The sequence below is a fragment of the Canis lupus genome, chromosome 24, assembly GCF_048164855.1.
Source record: "Canis lupus baileyi chromosome 24, mCanLup2.hap1, whole genome shotgun sequence".
NCBI classification, from domain to species: domain Eukaryota; kingdom Metazoa; phylum Chordata; class Mammalia; order Carnivora; family Canidae; genus Canis; species Canis lupus.
In genome coordinates, this window is record NC_132861.1 from 52,168,913 (window position 1) to 52,181,462 (window position 12,550).

The window sequence follows — 12,550 nt, forward strand, 5'->3', positions numbered from 1 at the left end:
CACGACTAAGCACCCACTCCTGATGGCAAACGACGCTCTGACAACCCACTACTCCGTCGGGCCCAGGACGTGGCCCCGCGTTTCCCCACTGAGATCCCGGGACAACCTTGCAAGCCAAATGGCGAGCGTGTGCTGGGCTCGCTGCGGCGGGGCTGGGGACGGCGGGGGTGTGGACTCAGTCCCAGCAGCACCCCGTGTCGGTGCTCAGGGCAGCGCGCCTCGCGGTCAGCTCAGGGACGCACCTGCCCCGGCAGGGGTCGTGGAGGCCGGGGTCACGGACAGCAGGAGGGCCGCTGGGGGTGTCCTGGGCGCTCCCGCCCTGGAGGGCAGGGGGTCCCCAAGCCCACAGAGAATCAGGGGTGGTGAGACACAACACACAGGCTGCTTCCTTTGAGTCTTTGTGAGCGTCTTTCCCGGGTGTGCACGTCACGAGGAGCTTCATGGTGCGACCTTGGGGCTGGCGATGGCTGCGGGGTGAGCACGGTGAACCGCCCACCCGGGCTCCCCACTTCGTTTCTCAGCAGCACGGCCCGCTGGCCCAAGGTGCCCAGGAGACGAGGGCCGCAGCCCAGCGGTCGGTGGCCCCAGGAGCCACCCTCTGCGGCCGTAGGCTGAGCACGACCCTAGGACGTGGCCCTGGAGGTCACCCCCTGACACGACGCGGACCTGGCCCGGACACGGACCCGGCCCGGAGCGGGAGGTGCAGGGACCGTCCAGGGCTGCGCTGTGCCGGAGGCGCTGGCTCCTCCTCCTCACACTGGCTCAGGGGGCTGGGAAGATGCCCATCCTCTGGCCTCCAGCTTTCCTGCCCCCAGGGGGTGTGGTCCAGAGACACGGACAGCAAGGGGGGTCCGGGGGGCATCCTGCTGCCCACAGGGACCGACACCCCCTGGGCAGGAGTTAGGTCGCCTCCCAGGCCACAGAGCCTGGGACCATGTGGCTGGGAGGGAGGCCTGGCCCTGAGGGGACACCTCCGTCCTGAGGCACACAGCTCAGGCAGGTGGGGGCAGAGGGGCCTGCAGGGCCGGGTGTAGCCCCACACCCCAGCACTGGGGGGCCCTCGAAGTGCACAGGGCCGTGGAGCAGTGGCCCCAGCAGCACCGCGGTTCTGATGGCCATGGCAGGCCCCGAGCTGAGGACGTGCTGAGTCCGCAGAGGCAGCGCCCAGGGCTGCTGGCAACAAAGAGACGCGGGGCGGACAACCAGCCGGGCTCCCCGCGACGCCTCACGGAGCCCTGGGCCTGCAGGTGCTGCGGGACGAAGCCTTGGGCCAGACACAGCAGGCAGCAAGAGGCAGGGGAGCACCCCAGGAGCTGCTCACGGCAGGGGGGGGTCATCCCAGGAGCTGCTCAGATGGGGAGAGCATTGCAGGACCTGCTCATGGGAGGGAGCACCCCAGCACCTGCTCAGATGGGGGGAGCATCCCAGAACCTGCTCATGGGGGGAGCACCCCAGGAGCTGGTCAGGTGGGGTTGAGGGCCAGGTGGGAGCTGAGGTGGGTGGACTGAAGTCCCCTGTGAGGGACACACCCCAGGTCTGAGGTCAGTGTGGGTCAGACTGAGCAGCTCCTAGGAGACACACTGGGGGGTGATGCTCAGGAAAGGCACAGACAGGCAAGGACCCTCAGGGGGTCCCCCAGATGGGAAGGTGCAGTGAGGGGGGTGTTTCCTGAGAGGGGGCGCGGATCTCTGCCCCGGGGGTTAGGCCTCTGCAGCCCCTCCCTCCTCGAAGCACCTGCCCCTTCCACGGGGACGAAGTCTCGAGAGCAGGATGAGGGGATGGCCCCGCGGGGTCCCGGGGTGAGCCAGCCCTGGACGGACGGCCGTGGGTCCCGCAGGAGCCTGCCCACAGCAGCGTCACGCAGGCCTGCGAGCCCTGGTGGTAACTTTGTCCAGTTTTCCCAGGAGGCTGAGGGGCCGCAGGGCTGTGGGATGGGCCCAGGCCCCCACGTCTAGGAAGGCCAGGGCCGTGGCAAGCGCACGTAGTGGGGACCTCAGTGGGGCCCGCAGGTGCAGGCTCCTCCAGCCAGAGGCGCTGCTCCTGACCTGGCCTCGGCTGAGTCTGCAGACAGCGAGTCCCAAGGCTCCCTAGAGGCGGCTGCGGACACGGGTGAGGGCTCGCCTGCACCCCTACGAGTTTCCCGGGCTCAGGGGGAGGCGGGCTGGGTGGTCGGCTGCAGAGGGGAGAGCGCTGGGGGCACGGGCTCCTGTGAGGCCCATCGGCGGCACCCCCGCCCCCCAGCACCAGATGGTTCGGGCACGGCCGACCTCTCCAGGAGGAGTTGACGCCTGCCATGGGGGGCTCGTCGTCGGGGAGAAGAGCTGCAGGGGTGGAGCAGGGAGGCCGGGCAGGGCTGAGGCCAGCCGCACACCTGGCTCCTCCCCACCCTTCCCCGTGTCTCTGCCCAACAGAGCTGGGGGGTTACCTCGTCTACACACAGATGCCTTTGGGGAAAATATTTTGTTCCTTTGTGAAAGTCATGTACACTTATTACTGAATAACAAAAAATTTTTAAAGAAAATAACCATTAACCATAATCCTACCTCCTAGTGAGAACTTTTTCATTTTGTTCTATTTCCTCACAGTAATGTGTTTGCATTTTTTGTTTTGTTTTGTTTTGTTTTACAAAGCAGAAATAACTAAAACCTCTGCCGCCGCGGGCCCGTGCTTCCCGACTGTTTGCGCCGGGCCCCACGGTACTCGGAGGGCCCCACGCCGCGGCCCGGGGCGCCGGGGGCTGTGACGGGAAACGGAGATCTGCTCCCAGAATCAGTCTCTGGATCTTTAGCCAGAGCTCAGTGTCTGGAAGGCTCATGTCGCCAGCCTGGGAGGGGTCCCTCACAGGCCCTGCTTTTGGGGGACCAAACAACAGAGGCTTTGAGACCCATCAGTTCCACGGGGCACCCGGTGGGTGGGAGGTGGGTGGTGCCTGAGGGACAGCGGGCAAGTTGCCTGGCTCCTGGCAGGGCATCTAGGATGCTGGTGCTCTGTCCCGGAGCACAGGACACAGGAGAAGAACTGGTCTTTGGGCGGCGGGGGGGGCGGGGGGGGCTCGGGAGGGCGGCCGGGGCGGGCCCGTGTGCTGCCGAGCTGTCAGCACCCCGACGGCAGTAAAAGACACGAGGCCGGTCCCCTTCTTGTCGGGATGTGGCCCCACACACACACACACACTCAGGCAGCTCATGAGGGGAGAAGAGATGGGAGGAGGCAGGTCTGCAGGGCGGGAAGCCGGGGAGAGGCCCGAGAAGGAGACGCCGCGAGCCCAAGGGCGCTGCAGTGAGTCGCCTTTTGCATTTATTCAATTGTTGATGAAATGATAAAACGCGCCCACAGGGGAAAGAGCAGGTGACAGGCAGCGATCCACATGCACGCACAGACTCGACGCGTGCTGACCCGAGGCCGAATTGGCCACAGCACGGGGCTCTCACGGGAGGAAATACAGCCCCACAGCCCGCTTCACATGGTCACGCACAGCACGTGTCCACCGTGGACCAGGAAGGGGGAGAAAGGCCAAGAGGTGGTGGTGGGTGCTGCTCCGGGGGGTTCACAGCACCGGCACGCAGTATACCCGGCTGGGACGTAGGTCTATGTGCTCCACTCCAGCCCCGTGTGCCTCTCCAACACGAGGATTCCTGACCGTGGGTTCCTGGGCACGCATGTGCGCCGCCTGCACACACACCTCCCTTCCCTCGGCTGTGAGCACCTCCCTCGGGGCTCCTGGGGTAGGTGATGGGCCTCCCAGACTTGCTCCAGCCCTGCGCCTGTACTCCTTCCTTCAGCTTGTCCTCCCTCCTGTGTCCTGCTCCGAGGAAAGTGCCGCAGCCCCGGCAGCTGGAGCAGCAGAAATGAACGGTCTCCCTACCCTGGAGGCTCCCATCCCGGAGGCCACCAGGCTCAGGGGTCGGCAGAGCTGGTTCCTCCTGAGCCCTGTCCTGGGCTCGCAGGTGGCCGTCCTGTCCCTGTGACCTCGCACGAGTGTCCCTCTGTGCATGTCTGTGTCCTGATCTCTTCTCCTAATAAAAACACCAGTCCTACGGGAGTAGGACCCACCCCCAACGACCTCATTTTCACTTACTGACCCTTTAAAGACTCTGTACAAAGATACAGCCACCTTCTGAAGTCCTGGGAGTCAAAACTTCAACATGAATTGGGCGGGCCGGGGAGGGGGGACAACTCTGTCTTCCAGTTCATGAATTCTCTCTTTGACTGAATCTAATTTGCTGTTTAAGTGTCACAGGAAGTTTAAATTCCAAATATCTATGTGGTCATTTCTAGAAGTTGCTCTGGTTCCTCCTCAAATCCGGTTCTTTACCTAGGATTGCAGTTCATTCATTTTCCATCTATTCATTTTGAATTTTATGTTTCCTTTCAGGGAGCTTCAGTTGATGAAGTTCGTAGGCGTGCTAATCCTGCCCGTCTGGGTGAATGCACACTCCCGGGGAAGGCCCACCCCGCGCGTGCCGTGGGAGGCCCTGGGCCGGGGCGGGGTGAGCGTGCCTCAGGCCTGGTTCCGCTTCTGTTCATGCCGGACACCCAGGACGGGCCCGGGGCTCATTAAACGGTAACTTCTTAGCTTAGGATTCCATGTGGTGTGAATCTGTATCCCCTGATGTGTCCGTGGAGTGGGCTGGCGTCCGGTTTCTCAGGAAAGATTTTTCCACCCGGGGTCCAGGTGCACGCGAGAATGCACACTGCCTCTCTGGGCTGGTGGGTGAAGAGTTTCTGGTCCAGCTTCCAGAAACCCCTCTGCAGAGCTCACATCCAGCGCCCACAAGACACCAGTGAGGATGTGGGGAAACGGGTCCAGCTACTTTGCTCCGAGGCCTAGAGTTTCACACATGGCACAGAGGCAGCCTTACAGATATTCTCCTGGGAAGCGTGATAACAATTTACATCGGATCCGCCGTGTTTGATTCCTTACTAAATAGACGGGGTCATTAATACGGCCAAATGTTCATTCATCTTCCTCCATCCTAAACTCCTCGCAGCGGGGGTACAGGCGTAGGATCCAGATTCCCCCAAAGAGCACCTGCCCATTTCTTAGATGGCAGAATGGGCAGTGTCTGCAGGTGGAGGAGCAGCGGGGTCTGTGACAACCTATAGAAGAGGCGTAGCTGGGTCCTCAGGGCCGGCGTGAGGCCACCAGTGCAGGGGTGACCAGGGCTGCTGGCAGCAGGGGTGACAGCGGGAAGCCACCGCCACAGTTGAGTGGGTATGTTTTCCGGGCAAGTGGTTGGAATGATTTTTCCCAGTGGACCTGAGCAAAGAGACACGAAACTTGGCTGACACGGAACATGAAGCAGGGTGGTCGTGGCGAGGGGCGCAGGCTGGCGGGGAGGAAGCCACAGATGGGAAGCAGCCCGTGAGCCAGGAGGGCCCGGCTTCCCAGGCAGAGCGACGCGTCAGCAGTGGGCACCCCGGGTGGCAGCGGGTTCTCGGGAGGGAGAGCACCACAGAGGTGAGGGTGTTGGAGGCCGGGGGTCAGGCCCAAAGAGGCCACCTGGGATGGCAGGAGGAGGCGGGACGCAGAGGGGCCTAGGAGCAGGGGCCCAGGGCCCAGGGAGGAGCAGTGCTGCGCCGACCTGGAAGGCGTCCAGTCGGAGGGGTGAGGCTTGGCCGGGCGGTGGCACGAGCCCCGAGAACAGCTGGCTTCACTCATTCAAGCGCGGAGACGTGCAGATGAGGAGGGGCCTTGGGAGCGAGCCAGACCCCTCTGGTTCCGAAGCCGCGGGGTGTGGGAGAGGGGCCTCTCTTCGGGGGGGGGGGCAGGTCAGAAGGAAGGCGGCGCCTTCTCCATGGAAACCGCATCCCGGGGCATCCAGGTGGTAGCTGAGCCGAACGCTCCCCTCGGGCGGGGGCTGGATGAGGGGACCGCAGGACGCTGGCGCCGAGGGCTTGGCCCGCGGCTGCCAGTGGGGACCCCCACGTCCCGGAGTCCCTGGTGGAAGGGCTGCTCTCTGTTGGGGACCCCCATGCTCCCAAACCCCTGCAGCCACTCTGCCTCTCGTCCCAGCGAGGCGGTCCCCAAAGGAGAGGTGACGCCCTTGGCACATCCGGGGAAGGAAGAGGGTGCTCGGGGGAGCCATGCGTTCTGTGTCCCTGCTGCACCCGAGCCCCCCGGGGGCCCACGACGGCTGGGCACCCAGAGGGGCTCCGGGGTCTCCTTGGCCCCCCGTGGCCCTCCTTGCTGTGGAGGGCGGGCGAGCGGCCGTGCCCTTGCTCAGATGGACGCCAGCGAGAGCTGAGGGGCGGGATGGAGCCCCTGGCTCTGCAGACACGTGCGTCAGGCTCCTCCTGGGCGCCGGCACGGTCCCGGCCGCGGACATCGCTGAGCAGCGCAGAGCCGGCCCTCGCGGAGCCAGGGACCCTTGGGGCATGTCGCTGGCCAAGCCCGATGTCCCTTTCCCGGGTGCCACCTGCCTGGGGGCTGTGTGGCGGCAGCTGTATGAGGGGGAAGCGTGCGTGGAGAACCCGATGCCCACCCCACAGGCGAGCCGGGCCTGCACCCACGGGGGCCTGGCCCCCACACAGGCCTGGAGCTCAGGAGAGCGCGCCTCCTCCCCGTCGCGTGTCTAGGGGAGTTTACTGCTGCTTTCTGAGAAGATGGGAGGGACGCAGAGCCCGTGACGGTGGCACGTCCTGGAGTGGCCGGCTGGTGAGGGGGCAGGAGAGGGCAGGAGGGGTCAGGGGCCCCTCCGTGGCCCCCCAGCTCTCCCTGCCCCCCCTTCGTGCCTATATCACTTATTAGGAGCATGAGCCAGGGTCACAGCAAACCGGGCGAGTTTCCGGCCCCGAGGAACCTGCTGTCCTGGCTGACGGGGGTTGCGGGGCGGCCCCATTGTCCTCGGGGGGGCCTTCCCAATTTAGGTCACACCTGATGGGCACCCGCAGGCCTGCGTGTTGCTCTTGGGGACGCATGCGCCACGTCGCCTGTCCTAGCGGTTTCCGGGAGGTCGGGGGGGCTCTGCTCACCCCGAGGGATGGGGGTGACCTGCACACACGTGCACTCAGGCGCGGCCGGGAGCCGGGGCGCACCTGTCTCTGGGGGAACAGCCCTCACACCGCCCAGAGCAGCTCCGTGCAGGGTCAGGGGCTCCCAGAAAGGAGCTGGGGGTGAAGGGGGTGAAGGGGGCGCAGGGGCGGGGTCTGACGGGGTCCCCCGCAGTGGCCGGCGCCCCTCGGTTTCTGATCCAGACGCCCAGGTTCTCAAGGCCTTCCTGGGGGGATCCCAGGACCCTCGGGGCGCCCCTCCGCCCGTGGCAGCAGCAGAGGGCGCTCAAGCTCCAGGCAGCACGTGGGGCGCCCCAACCACCTGCGGCTGCAGCCCAGGGAAGGCCCAGCCGCCTGCTCTGCCCGCCGGCCGAGCCCCGGCTTGCGGGGGGTGCCCCTGGGGGGGACACGGTGGTCCCAGGGCCGCCCGAGCGGAGAAAGAACACCTGTTTCCGTGGCGGGTAGAAGGCATGCTGGCACCGCGGGCCGTCCCCCTGCCCTCAGGCCGCCTGTGGCACTCGCCCAGTGGGCACTCTGTGTCCCCGGGACTCCGGGTGGCTCCTGACGATGGCTCCCGGGTCCCCTGGCCCAAGCGCGGCACAGACAGGGGCCCCCTGAGTCAGGCGCTCTGTGTGCAAGCCTGGCGCCCACTATTTGTGCAGTGCTCTCACTTAGCAACCTGCCCGGTGGGGCGCAGGACGCACCCCCATGGGACCCGGAGAGGGAGCTGCCCCCAGGGGGGTGAAACGTCCTCCCCACGTCCCGCAGCCCAGAAGCGGCCCAGCCGGGACTCACCCAGGACGCCCCGCACCTGTCCCGCACTCCGACCCCGTGGCAGAGGCGGGTAAGCAGCCACCCGGTCAGCCCCCGACGCAGACAGGCACCCGCGGCTCCAACTGCCCCCCCTTCTGCAGGACACACGGACACCTGCAGCACTGAGCCCTCGGGGCCCCGTGGGGGGATGCTGGAGGTGCACCCCCGGGTGGGGACCCACAGGACCCAGCCTCTGAGCAGGTGGGTTGAGACCCTCGTGCTGGCACGTCCCTCACGTCCCGGAAACAGAAGCCAAGTCCCCCAGCCAGCGGGGTCGTGCTGGGCGTCACCCCTGAACACAAAAGGCTTCTGAGTTCTCTGGCACTCGAGGGCCTCCAGCGGCCCCGCAGCGTCCAGGAGCTCCAAGGCCAGGGTCTCTGCCCCCCGTGAGGCCACCGGGGATCCCCCCTCCAGCCACAGCACAGACAAGACCGCCGGGGGGCGGGGAGCTGGGGAGACACGGGCCGCAGGGGCCGGCAGCAGCAGGAAGGTGGCGGACACCCCGCAGCATCGCCCCCCTCCGCCCTGGGCCCCGGCCTGTGGCTCCAGCCGCCACCCTCAGGCCCCGCCGCGCCCCTCACGGCTGGTTCCCGGTGGCCAGGCCTGGGGGGCTGGTGGCGAGTCACCCGGGCTCAGACAGCCTCCCTGGCCGTGGACCCCCCGCCCGGCCAAGGGCTGTTCCTTCGCGGTCCTTGCCCCCACCCGAGAGCGCGGGGCGGCCCCTGACCGGGTCACCGCGCCCGCCTGGCCCAGCCTGGCCGCCCTCAACCAGCTACAAGCGGCGGCTGCTGCCGGCGCCGGCCCCCAGGGAGCGTCCCGACCCCGCGTGCAGGGCTGCGTGACCCCGCGGCCGGGGCTGCTGAGCCCCCTCCACGCGGCAGGCCCCGCGGCAGCCGGGGTGTAAGGCGCAGGGCCAGGCGCAGGGATGGCAAAGGGAACACGGGCGCTGCGGTTGTCACCGAGTGTTCAGAAGCTCAATTTGCACGGCGGGGACCGCGGCGTCTCTGGTAACGCGCCCTGGGGGAGGAGCCCCGGCAGCAGCCCCAGGTCAGGCCCACCCGCTGGGGGACAGCAGGGCCCACGGCCTCATCGGGCCTCCCGGGGCCTCGCTCGGAAGGAAAGGACGCCCCGAATCAGCTAGAGGTTAGCGACGGGACCCACGTTCCAGGGCCAGGCAAGGCTGGGGGAGAGGCCCCGTCTCACCCCTGCTCGGCCCCCTCCCACTCCCGAGCTCCCCAAGGGCCGTTCACACCCAGAACCATCAGGACCCGCCCCCCACCCGAGCTGCTGCAGCCCAGGCTCCTGGGCCTCCCACGAGGTGTCCCAGAACGACCTGCTGGGGCTGGGTCTCCCGTCCAGCCTCGCCCCGACCTCCACCCGGCGGCCCGGGTGGGCCTCACACCCCAGTCGACCCCTATAGGCCCCTGTGCTGCCCCCTGGCCCCGCCCGCCCATTCCTCAGACGCCTCCTCCAGGAAGCCTGCGACATCCAAGGAGCGAGAGCTATTTCCCTTCCCGGGCGCCCCGGCACCTGCGGCCCAGCTCTCGGGGTGATTCACCTCGCTCCCAGCGGGCTCCCGTCCAGCCAGACCCCGGGGCCACAGCAGCTGCCCCGGCTGGCGGGGGGAGCCCGACCACCGGGAAGGGGCCCGGCGGGGGCGGGGCTGGCCTGGAGCGGGGGCCCTGCGCGGGCTGCTGACGGGCGGCAGCTGGTGTCACTGACAGGCGGCCTGGAGGCCGTGGCACCTGTCATCATTTCCGCCGCCGCGAGCTGAGCTTCGGGCAGCATCTGCGGTTTGGGGGGAGCTGGCCTGCGGGGGGCCGGGGCAGCTGGCCCCCAGGCCTGACGGGGAGGCTTGTGAGCAGGGTCTTCGCACCCTCAGTGCCCCTCGGCCTGGCTCAGGTGCCCCCCACCACGGGCTCACTGGTTTGGCAGCCTCGGCCGAGTGCCCAGGCCCCATCCTCTGTTTCCACCTCTGGAAAATGGGCGTCCGCGGAGGCTCAGCATAGACCCACCGGGAGCATCAGCTGCTTCCTTCCCTCCCCCCCAGCCCTCCCCCGTCCCCTGCAGGTGCCCCACGGGTGCTCCCCGTTGTCTAGACCAGGTCGGGCTCTGGGACGGGCGGCGAGGACCAGCCTGAGGGGCCGGACGCCTGAGGGGCCCCAGCCTGAGCCAGGCCCGAGCCAGGAAGCCCCGTGGGGTCTTTCCTGCCCGTCCTGGACCCCCTCGAGCGTCCGGCCGCCTCCTGGCTCACCCACCCACCTAGAGGCCCGCAGCCCCCGGGGGAGGACCGCAGAGCCAGCAGGACCCTCCAGAGGCCCCTGCCTTCCCCCGGCCTGCTTCGGGGTCGTCAGGGTGACCCCCGGGACCGTCCCAGCTCCTGTGTTGTCTGCGCCCGGCCTGGGAGCGGATTCAGATAAATGGGGGCGGGGGCGGTTTGTGATGTTCTTGCCGTTTCCGTCAGGGAAGATAAGATCTCCTTACTCTGCTCCTCCTGTTATTCTTTTTTGCTTAGAAGAACGTTTTAAGATGCTTTTTGGCCTTAGAACATAGTCCACTAAAAGGCCTCACTCTGAATACTGCTTTCTCGGGGCGACGCGAAGATTTCTCGCCCCCCGTCTGAGCAGCAGCCGGGCCCGTCGCTCGGAGTCGTAGCTGATGGGGGGACACAGGGCTGGCTGGGGACATGGCACAGCCCGGGCGGCACAGGGACAAGTCCCAGAAACAGGCACAGGGACCTTCCTCTCTGGACTCAACTGCCTCGATGTTCGTACTTCGCTGAGGGCAAAGGGCCCCCTTAGCCCGTCCCTGGGACCCTGTGAGTCTACTTTAACATATAAAAATTGCTCTAGAAATTTCCCTTTATCTCTAAACCCCCAAGATACATGTTGGAGATCATTCCCCGAGCACGCAGCCCACGGATACACATCTGAAAGGTCTCCGGACTCAGGTTTTATTGGGCGGCAGTAAGTGACCTTGTCCCAACAATAGCAGGTCCCCTCAAGGTGCTGGAGACCTTGCTTCCAAAATCCCTTACAGGGCACGCTGCCCCCAAACCCCTCCCGACTCCCGGGGATATCGTTGGCCTCCCCTCACAGCCCGGGGCAGCTGCTCTCCCGCCCCCGGTCCCATCCCTGGTGCTTTAATAAAACCACCGTTTTGCACCAAACACGTCTCAAGAATTCTTTCTTGGTCGTTGGCTCCGGACCTCCCCTCGATTCCAGCACTTCATCAGGGGGACACCTTCTTTGTGATCTCATTTAGCAAAGCATTTACAGGGCTCCTGAGAGAGGGGCCTGCGTGCGGCGGTCACGGAAGCCGCCCCCCACCCGCACCCCCTCCTCCCAGGGCCCTTCCCCCTCCCCAAGAGCCATTTCCATCCCTTCGGGCTTTATCCCTGCACCTGTTCTCTTAGAAAAAAGCACAGGAAGCACATGCACGCCCACAAACCCTTTCTGGAGCCTCCTCGGCACACACTGTCCCGCTCTGTCCTAATGTCACCACACACGGGCCCTCACACTGTCCCTGGGGCCCCCCACGGCCTCACCCCGCTTCCGTGGACGTGACCAGAACGCCGTCAGCGGACCTCCTGTGACGGGCATCTGGGAGTGCTCGGTCTCTGCTCCCGCCCGCACAACCACAGCGAAGGCCCCGGGGCGTGTGCGGGGTGTATTCTCCCGGCGTGTCCTGGGCACACCTGCAGCGTGGTTGATGCCCAGGTGCGTGTGGCCTGGGCTCCACAGGCCTCATGGGTCCCCAGGAGGGCACACCCTGCGTCCCCACCTGGTCCGTGGTTCTGTTCCACATTTCCCACCCGTGGTGGAGGTGGCCGCCCGGCCCCGTGTGCCTGTTCTTCTCCACAAACTGCTGATAACATCCGCCCGTTTTCCTACAGGTCGCTGGACCTTCTTCTGTGTTAGCGACTTGAGCCCTGCATCTGTGATGTTGGCTGCAAATATTTTGTGTGTCTTTTGAACTTGCTCATGGTGTCGTTCATCGTAGAAATGTTTTAATTTTAAGTAGGCGAATTTATTCATCTTTGCTTGATTGCTTTCGGGTTTGGAGTCATAGTTACCAAAGCTTTTCCCTGATTTTGGTTGTAAAAGGAGTCATGCAGGCTTTTCCCAACACTTGCATGGTTTCCGCTCAGACGTGCGGGCATCCCTGTGAGGAGTAGGTCCAGTGTGGTTCTCCAGGTGTCCCAAAGCCATCGACCTCCTCACTTACTTGAGAAGCCACGTTGACCACATTTCACAGGCTGTGGACCCGTTTCTGGGTTTTCTGCTCTATTCCACGTCCTATTTGTCTATAAATGAGCTAACGCCACATTGTTTAATCCAAGGAGCTTTATAACGTGTATTGCGTCTGGTAGACTACACCCCTCCATCTTCTCCAGGGATTTCCTGGCTATCTATTCCCCTCTGTGAAAGAACATTTAGAAGTGCCTGGTCCCGGGCAGGCCGGGTGGCTCAGCGGTTTAAGGCCAACTTTGGCCCAGGGCATGATCCTGGGGTCCCGGGATCGAGTCCCACGTCAGGCTGCCAGGATGGAGCCTGTTTCTCCCTCTGCCTGTGTCTCTGCCTCTCTCTCTCTCTCTCTCTCTCTCTCTCTCTGTCTCAAATAAATAAATAAATAAATAAATAAATAAATCTTTTTTTTTTTTTTTTTAAGTGCCTGGTCCTACTAGGCGAACACCAGTTCCATTCACTTCTCCTGGTTTCACATATGCTGTCCCCAAGCCCTTCTC